A 10,805-nucleotide genomic window follows, 5' to 3' on the forward strand; every position below is an offset into this window, starting at 1 on the left:
TGCTAACTATCAAAAGCGATTATGCCAATTACGCTCTGGTTAGGCATAACATAACACACCCGATCCCAACATTCAATTCCATTCTACATTCAAAGGAAGCGTATGTGCGTACCCAGCACCAATAGCCGTTGAATTTAAAATTCCAATACACAACAAACGCTCCCAATTGACAAACAGCTCATATCGGGCGTACGTAATTTGATATGTGTCGTAGCCGGCATCATTCGGTCTTGATTGTGCTTTAAACTGCTCAATACTGCCCCACACGAGTAGCGCTGTTGTCGATAACACACGGGCTACCGACTCAATGGCCGGCTGTCGATTGCAGGAAAACAATCTAGCCATTTAATACACTTCGAGTTCGAGCGGATGTTTGCCCAACATATTTTTGGCGTTGAGCAAATGTTTACCGAACTGAAGGAGGAATGCCACAGAGAGCAATGAGGGCTTCGGTAGCAACCGTTTGTTTAAAGGACCATTACCTTCCTACTCGGAACTACTAAAGAATGGATGTTTGAAAATAGGTTATTGGATTCCACGCTCCACGTGTTTACCATGCGTCTCCATCACACTGAACGAGGGCTTAGCATGACCTATCTTCCATGTTATCACAAATTTGTCATCATCAACAGTGCCAATCACAGTTCGGATCATCCGACTACTGAGTATCCAATAGAAAGTCAATTAAAGGATACTAAAATTGCTATCATTCGGGAAATTGAAGCGAACGTATGGTATAGTAAGTTAATGCTGAGTTAGATGAAACTTTTCTCATCATTTTCACCAGTCAGCGAGCAGCACAACTATTAGCGTGTGTCGCGCCTTTGATGACGACTCAATACGCGCACTTCGACGTACGAGTAGCAATTCCTGCTTGTGCCTGCTGGTGTAGTAGTTTTCCCAAACATTTCCCATTTTAACTTGTTCATTGGCAGTTTCATGATCGGGTTTTTACCATTTCCCCTGTCGGTATAATATCCCATAGCGGCACTTCTGGCACTTGGCGCAATGCTTCTGTTTTCGTTCATGTTGAAAATTTCAAGAAAAACAATCCCTCATTAAATGTTATAATCGAGAGTATGTAGCACATTCGTGCTCACCATCGCCGTAACTTACAAAGGGGTTTCTTGCTTCCATACTCGTTCGTTTGTGAACATATTACACAAGTCCTGTTGACTACACGCGCCTGGTTAATTGCTATTATTCATTCATGTGATTTTGCGCTCAGACCGGCAACATTTCGATTTTCCGATCGACTTCCCAGTACCGGCAGCACCAAAGCTTTTCCATTTGAATGGTTTACTCGCGGAACCGCCAACAGCAGTAGTGGCCGTTTGGCAGAAATATGTTCTACACATTCTACAGAAAATGCTGATAAAGTGCACTTCCGCCTTTTCTTGGGTGGAAATACAATTAAAAGTTTGCTTTCAAGCCCACTATCGCCTTCATCTGCTCTCTATTCGAACCCTTCAAACGGTAGTTCTATGAAGTCGACCGCAGAAGACCGCAGAAGATTAAGAAAAAAGAAGGAGAAAGGGCTGGCACTACGCGTTAATTGTTTGGTAAACTCTTGGCGTCTCGTTCGGTCGGTTCGGCAGCCAGGAATAAAATATGCCAAGTGTCATCGACAATCCAAGTGCAATCGATGGTAGCGAGCCGACCTTGTGGTTTTCTCTCCGATGGGACGGTTGTCGACGTGTTCGGTCGCCCATAATTGGATTAATTTGTTGGAAATATATTAAATCACTTGCACACTGTGCCTAACGGAATGATATATGATACGACCAGTTGGAGCATGGTTGCCACCGTCATCAATTCACGGTCTGGCGCAAGGGTTGATTCAATAAATATTCATTTGTTACTTTATATGAAATGCGACACATCATGCTCATCATTCGTATTATCTTCACCTTCCGTGGACCGACGTTGGCCGTGTTAAATGTACCAGCGATAACATGGGATGGCACACGGAGCGGGGCAGTCTGTGAAGGCACTATTGCTTTCTACAAACAGATTTTGGGTCATTTTGCGCTGGAAGCGTTTGCAAACCATTTCGCTTGAAATGTGATGCCAAACCAAATGATTACCTCAATTGATCAGTGTGTCAATTGAGCAGCGCATTCTAGGAATTTCCCTGTGCCAGAATAGCCCCAATTTGGTTCGTCTGTATGATGAATGGTAGTGTAAGGTTACAATAAAGATCATATAGTTCACACGGGGTTAACGGTATGACCGTCCGGAGAGGAGCCTGGGCTGGACCGATCCCAGTGGAGGTGTAAATAGTTCCGCGAGGGGGGTCATGCTTTCTCATTAAAAGTTTGAATGAGTTATAGCCCAAATATAGTATAGCCACGTATAGCCCAAATATTCGCAGTTCTATAAATAAAACCACCGACCATAGGGTCTGGAAGTCATGGTGTTACGGGAAGAGGGGACAGGATAACTGAGATTTTTCCTATGTTCGATTTATGTTTGCATTAAAGCCAATAGCCGTGGCCACACGGGGCGAAAACTCTAGCGCAAACGAAAAAATTAATGCCAAAACGGTTTCGCTTAACCCTCACACGCTGTCAAACTTTTATACGTCCGCGGACTTTTTCGCTGAACCCTTGACGCTATCGAACGCTTTATTTACGAAAATGTAGGTTCTTTTCGTATTGTTTTTGCATTTTTAATATAAATATAACAGCAACAGCAACAAAATCGTTAAAAACTGCAAAATTTATTCGGAAATCAACTTCAGCGGCCAAAACACAGATGAAAACAATACGTTTGACAGTTCGGCATAAATTTTCGGGGTTTTACCCCTGCCACACGAAGCGAAAACATTTTGGCATTAATGTGCAAATTTGCGCGCAAATTTTCGCCCCGTGTGGCCACGGCTAATCATTTGCAGTTTTTTGAGCCACGTGCTCGTGAAGCAATTTCGTGACACAGGCAGGGTCGACGACTTCTGCCACCGAAAACGTAACGAAGGCGGTTGGGTGACCTTGTAAGACAGGTTTAATATACTCGATATAAACGCAATTCTATTAGATTTTAATTCGTCTGATTTCATTCGGCATTTCATTTGTTTGCTTATATATGTGTTTAGGTAAGATTTTCCTATTTCTTCTTTGGCCCAATATTAATTATAGCGTATTTCGCCAATTTTACTGATCATTGCTGGTTGCAAAGATTTTCTTTCATTTTCAAGTAATACTGTATTAAATTTTCGTTATAAGTCCTCGAAATTTCACATTAAACATATTCTTATACTTTTATGTTTGTTTTGTTACCTTGTTGCACCATTGTTCTATCGAACATGCAATGTAAATGAGTTTATTACTTGTTTCTATCACATTAAGAACTATAGAAAAAGATTTTTGTCTTCGGCATTTCGGATGATGCCGAAGATGAGACGAGATTCACATACAAAACAAATATCACCATAAGACATAGCGTCTCGGCGAATATGTTTTCGACACATTCCAACGACACTCAGCGACACCCGGGTGTGGGGTTGGATTGCGCTTGCGTCATTCACACCATGAGGAGAGGTGCGTCTCCACCTTAGTAGGTAGTGGGTTCTCTTCGCTTATCTTTCGGCGATAGACCTTGGTAGACGAGAACCCACCTGTGTCCACCTGTTGCCAGCGGTGTGGCTAAAGTGTGATAACCAACACACACATACACACATACACACACACACGCATTGTTCGATCGCGGGGCTTCACCATCAGTAGGGATGTCGCTTGAGTTGGTGAAGTATCGCTTTGGCTTTGGTTTCTCTCGCTCGCGGCGTGTGTTTGGTCTAAAAATATTGTTCCGTCTCGAGCTCGGTAGGGCCGGTCTGGGAGGACGTGAACAGCGGTAAGCCATCGCCAACGCTGCATGGTGAGGATCGCTGAAAGAGAGCAGCATTCGCGCGATGCCAGCCACTAATCGTTCATCACATCGTATTAGCTTCAAATATTGCGATAGCCAAAGTACCGTAACGTTTCACAGTAAAACTTACATATTTTGCTATCGATTTTTGTGTCGATCTTCAGCAGCAGAGAATTAGATTTCCTTGCTGGAGCGATCAGTACGACGTGAGCATTAAATGTTTCGAGAGATTATTCATTTCAATTCAAACATGAATGCGAAACGCAATCAAGCACGATTCTTGTTCTGACGCTCCACATGAGCACCTTTCGCCGAAACCGAAAAGCATACCATGGAATTTGCGTTGTGACAAAGTAATGCGATATTCAACAGAATCAAAGCTCGAGCTTGATGGGCAACAAAGTAATTTTGTACTTCCTAATGCGAGTCCCTTTTGATTCCAGGTGAACTCTGTACCAGTGTGTACTCGTAAACACACGGGTTTCGTCGAATTTCCAAAATTCAGAATCGGTCGCCAGTGCAAGCTATACATAACGATTGCAAAATGAAACATAGTCATGTTGTGCCAAGAGAAGCCAATGTGCAATGTACTACTAAAGTATCAACAGTATCTATTGATTTTGAATGCACGAAATGCTTCATCTCTTGACCCAGTTTATGAATCGAATCCGGAGAAACACACAGAGAGCCGACCGGTGTCTGCAGCTGCCAATACAGCAGTTGAAGCATGCAAGTTGATTGATGTAAAAAAAAATCAATTACTTGCCACAAAAACACCGTAAAACATTCATGAGCAAGAGCTTGATGCTTTCACGAGCCTTTTCAACAACCTTCGAACCCCTGAGGTTACAATTTTATGAATTTTATGATGCTGCTCGACTACGACAACGGCCGACCTGAGACCCTAGGTTACGCCATCACTTATCGTTAAAGTGAATTATTATTTTACTAACCACGGACCGCATTCGGCTTTAAGCTTACGCACCCATCAACACGCAGTTTGAATTTGGAGAGCGAGAACGAGATGTGCCCCAAATATGGCCACAACGACGGCCACCTTTCAAATATTTACACTTTACGACCGGTGACTATGTCCGGTCATCAATCTTCACGAGATGATACTTGCTCAGTAGCCAGTTAAGACCATTAATATTGCTTACTCCCGGTGGTGGTTGTTGTTGTTTTGTGTACTCTTACTTTTTTTGTTCGTGCTCCTTCCTATCTCGTTGCTCTTGTTCTGATTCGTGCTCCAAAGTTCCAATGTCGCATTTCACAGTCTTTCAAGTATCATTATCACATCTTGAACACTGTTTGACCATTTTCACCGACCGCGATTTCCGGTTTGGGACAGCGAAATATCCTGTCACTACCTGACGCGGATAAGTCCAAAAAGTGGTAAAATCCAAAAGTTGAAACCAGTTACAAAAATGGGACGACCGCGAATCCCTTTTGCTACTAATTAATTTTTGACATCGACCATCACGATGAATATACCCCAGATACAAAAGAAGAACCATTCGAGGCCGCGTTTCGTTTCGCGTTCCGCTCATATCTGTTCATTCGCATCAGCGCGTAATGTTTTCACATTTTTTTCCATTTCTACGAAACTTCAATTATTAATCATTGACCGCCGAAGGTCTTTTTATGGATTTTAATTTGAATGGCCAGAGGCTCAACTGAAACAGTCGGTCTGTCGGTGGATTTGAATCTGTGAGCGAATGTATGCCACTCAATCACTGCTCACTGAGGCACACTTAATTAGTTGAGCGGATTCCATGCGGCTGGCCGCTGCCATCCGTTTTTCCAAAGCTTTGTTTTTCGGTGGGAAAATGTTGTCGTATATTTTCTCGCACCCGAACGGCCATCCGAAATGAGATGTATCTGTGCTTTGTTTGCAGGGCTTCATGGAACGAATTATTAATTACCTAATCAATGCATCCTCTTCTCTGATCCGCATTCATTCCGGTTCAATACCATCAGCTGTATCGTCACGCAAAGCGTTGTTTCATACTGCGGGTGAATATACAGTTAATAATATGCTTCAGCTCCTGATCCAACCATCTGCCTGACCTTCATGTCAGCACGCTTGTACGGCTTTGATGAATGGTTGCCGATGTTTATGCTACGGACGTACGGGTTGTGTGCACTAACACGTCAGCCCCAGAGTGTGTACATCGGCAGCCGGCACTCAGGCGATTAACAAAAAGGATGAGCTTCCTGCTTGCTTGCTTTCACCCTCTGATTGACCGTTCACAAACAACCACCGTACACTCCTTGCCACATCAACCGGTCACGTTTCAACCATGGATACCATGGTGTGTATATGGCACACCCTTACGCCCCAAGCCCGGCTGTTCGAGCTGGATTTGACGTGAACCAGGTGCATTGGGGTGACGGTCAGCATGTTTTACTGTTAATTTGGTTCGTGTAGCTCCCTCTGCCCGATTAAATCCGACTAAGTAGGCTTAAGGGGGGACTTCGGTTAATTCGGTTCAATTTTATTTTTTAAAATAATGCCATATTAAACTACAACTTTTCAAGAATATTTGGTTCTATTTTGAGGTAGATTTGATCTAAAATGCGTTAATAAATCGCATTAATAAATAAATACTTTTTGCGGTGCCCATCGTAGCAACGTGCCGGGTCATCTTAAATATACAATTGAAATTTCCCATTTTTCGATTTTTGGCAGATTTTTAAAGTTGAAAAAGCGATGCATTTTTCGATGTTGCCGCAAAAAACGAGCTTTACATGACTATTTAAAAAAAAAGCATCTACAATTTTTACAAAATACCGAAGCCCCCCCCCCCCCCCCCCCCCCCCCAAAATGTGTTTACTAGCTAGTGATAGTCAAAATGTTCTTCGTCCAAACAGAACAAAGACACATGAACCAACGGAAATTTAATGCGATCGAAGATTGCCAGCAGCTTATTGACGCGTGCTGCTCTTTATTATAAGCCGCGCGGCTGCCTTTCCAGCTTTATTGTGCTAAAACATCTAAAAAATGCCGGCTTCATAACCCCACCCCGGTGCGAACTGACTGATGAGTTGAAAGGAAACTACTTGCGAACGCATAAAACGCCCAGAACGCAACGCAAACACCATTCCCTTCGATAACGAATCACAACTTTACCCATAAGCACGGAATCGAATTCCATCCGGAGCGTTTCATTCGGTGTTTCGCTTATCAAACGAGATTTATGGGGACCCCTGGGTGATGGCCAGTGGAAAAGTAGTAGTAGTAGTTGCGCTAGTTCTATTGACACTTTTACGATCCCCGTGCACCGTTTAAGCAGCGCCACTAAAGCCCTTCATCTGGTGCAATCCATAAAATCCTGTTGAGCCCTGCCGCTGCATCGCTCGCACGAACGAATGAAACAACAACTCTTGGACCGGCGTGGGACGGCATTCCATTTATTGATGTCAGTATTGGAGGTGCCGGAGTAAAGGACGAATGTCGCGAAAGTCTCTCGCCACTGGTCTTTGTGCTAAGGTTGTAAAGCGATGGCTTAGGATTTACGATCCCCCTAAGCGAGTATCGAAAGGATTGAAGCAAAACATGCGAACCAACATCACGAACACAAACACAGACAACGATTTTGCAACAAGGACCGAATGTGATGATTGAAAGACATGCATCATAAATCATTTTCTCTCTCTCTCTCTCCCGCGATAGAGCAAAACTCTCATAAGAGAGCAGCGGCAGAACCGAAGATGAGCTGGACCGGCGGATCATTTCCCACCCGTCCCAGTCAACACCGCGAGCTTTTGGCCGCGTGCTGAATCCGGAGCGACGGCTCGGAAGGAAAGTTGATTGTGATGAATGATCCATTAAAATATCTTCCGCTTCAGTGGCAGCTATTCGCCGGTCGCCGGGCACACCGCCAGTCATCAACACACCAACAGACGGACACAAACCGACTCGGAACCGGTGTACGGTGCGAGGAGGATGAGTCGAGGCGAGGAAGGAATTTGAGGACTTTTCGTGGATTATAACACCAAACCAGGTTGGTTGGTCGGTCAAGACTGTCGTTGAAGTATGCGTGCCCCAATGTTTCTTCCCCTGGAGCAGGATTAGGTAATAACCATCAAGCGTCAATCCTTGGCCGGGGCAGAGAAAGGCCAAGCCAAGAATGTGGCTAAGGAAGTTCGGTCTGCCGAGGACAGATTCCACCTTTTTGTTTGCCCTTGGGGTATAGGGTTCATGCCGGTACCTAGGTTGGGGCCTGGGTTTCGTCCCTTTAATCTATTCTATTAATGCTGCGTGGTTGCGGTGTGGGTGGCGATCCGATTTCCCGGTGTTCGGGTGTCATTATTTAAGATGACCATTGGAAACGAGAAAGGATGGATCAAAATTCAGGATAGTTAGGCGAAGAAGCAGAAGAGCCACATCATGCCCGCCCCTCGGGCGAATGGTTTTTTGGGGTTTTCGGTCGTTTCTGTTCAAATTTTAATGCCTCATATTGGCAAGGAAGTTTCAAGGAAGCACTATATCCAAACTATTATTGACCCGAATAACCGTTCCCTTTTTTATACAAAATTACGTTATCCATGTCATGCATCAAAATAAAGATTCACCACCGAGAGTCATGATGGAAGTAATCCAGTGTTACAACACCTTCATTTTTGCAGCAAAACCTTTCTAGTGATAGGGTAACGGTCAAGCACATCCCTACCGTATCTTACAGGGATTTAAATCCTTTTTTGCGCCGTGAGTTCCATGTTGTTGTATTTTCACCGAATCAACGATTGATTAACACCGATTGCAAATGAGCTGAAAAAGTTAATCACCCGCTTTGTAGTTATCTTCTGGAAAGTTTTCCGTTTGCCTGTCGGAATGTTTTTCACTTTTACAGACGCTTCCGGAAATGATCGATGCTTCTCGGAATGTATCTTGTTTTCACCGGAAAAAGGTATTCATTTATTCTGCAACCTGCCTTCAAATTGAATGGAATGCTCGGGGTATTTGTTGTGCTGTGGGTGATGGTCGTTCGTCAGAAGTTCGTGTTCAAGAGCAAGAATGCCACCAGCCGATGTACAAACAATCATTACCATCATACCAGCGTTGAATGGTAAACATTTGCTCGTGATCCGATCAAGACCACGAACAGCTTTGAATTTAAACTTCAAAATGTTTCTTCATTAGCAACCACAGATGTTCATGGGAATTAGGGAGCTTTGACCTGCCTTCTGGTACTCCGATAGATTATAGTTTTTGCCACATTTATACTCACAGAAGTTATGATTCCTTTGTGTAGCTTTGCATTTACGCATAACAAGGTATCAGAAGCGCCCTTTGTATCGCTCTGCTGGCTAACTTTTGATTGATTTATGCACCGAAGAAAAGAACGAAAGCTTCCCAATCCTTCAGAAATGATTGTGCGATAATTCTCATCATAATGTCGACCATCTGGAGCTACAAATGCTCTGGTGATTCTTAAGAGCCGTCGATTCTTAAGAGCGTTGTTGCTAAAGAAGAGCTGGCGACATTTTGTCAGCCGGCTGTGGTTTGCACTTTAGCAAATTAATTGGGTTCTTAAAAAACCCCGATTATTTTAAATTATGCTCATGCTGCATCAGCCCACGAATCACGGTATACCGACAGCACGACTGAAGCTCCGGACGCACTGGGCATCGAGTTGTTTGACCGAAAGGAAAGCAATAAGGAAAGCCTGATTGACTCAAAACTTTTCCCAGCTCCCCAGCGTAAACTACATCGAGGATTTATTTATTCATTACTTGCAAACGTAATTCCATCTCCTGCACCGTCTCGGCACGCGCGAATAGCGAACCAAACACAGAACCATTATTCTCAAGCATAAATACTGCCGATGAACGGAGGGGTCTGGTGGTGGAGAGGCATGTTGATAGCGTTACGGAGCCGCCGCTAGCCATTTCGCGCCAGATGCGAGTTGAGTTTATGGAGGAATTTTAATCTTTTAAAAACCATCCCTTGGGCCATCGCATTCTTCTGACCGACTATCGACATTCAAAGGCAATTCATTGAAATTCAATCAAAGTATGCAGTACCAAGGTACGGTTGGTGGTGTTCGGTCCGTAGGGCTATCGACATGGATGTGGTGGTGCAATCGGCGATTAATTCCATTATATCCCCTTGGATTACCAGATTCCGAACAAGCCACAAAGCTGTGGGCCATGATTGTTATGGAGTGTTGGGAGAGAATCTGGAATGACTTTACCAACACCCAACCCGACGGTTGGTCACATCCATCAGAACAGCAGCACAACTCAAGCGCCAATGGCGCACGAAGTAATGCAAACATCAAGTTCGGTCCATTCAAATGAGAATGTCTGCCATCATAACGAGCACATAAATTTCCTTCTGTAGAGCAAAAGTAACAGTCGCAGAAGCGACACCTGCAGCAGCACAAGCAACAGCACATACTTAAAAAGAAAAGCTAACAAAAGTTTTGTCCAAAATCAACAGCAGCAGGTACCTATTCTAACTGTTGAGCATTATTGTGCTTCGCATGGCACCCTCTGACTCTGTCTCTCGCCTGTCGTCGGAGGTCGGTCGTTGTCCGTACGATGAGGAGTCATTTTATGTTTGGCAAAAAGTTTTCCCCGCTTTTGCCGACTTTAATGTTTCGTTCCGCTGCCGACCGCCGAGAAGGTGATCGCGTGGCAACCTCCACAAAATGATTAGTTTTTTGCTCTGTTATTACCTGGTATGCAGCGCCACGGTCTTCACCGACTTTCACCATTTCACCCCAATGAACTTTCCATGAAACTTTATCATTTCGCAGTCAATGGACGCACAGAACACACAGAACAACCGAACAACGCGGTTGCCAACGGGGAAATCACGTTCCGTCACAGGCCACAGCTTTCAGGCCGACCGTGATTAATGGGGCAATTAAGAGGCGGACGAACGTGGAGCAATCACGCTCCGTCCGATGATCTTGTAGGACTTCATT

This window comes from Anopheles darlingi, chromosome 3, assembly GCF_943734745.1.
Source record: "Anopheles darlingi chromosome 3, idAnoDarlMG_H_01, whole genome shotgun sequence".
In the NCBI taxonomy this organism is placed as follows: domain Eukaryota; kingdom Metazoa; phylum Arthropoda; class Insecta; order Diptera; family Culicidae; genus Anopheles; species Anopheles darlingi.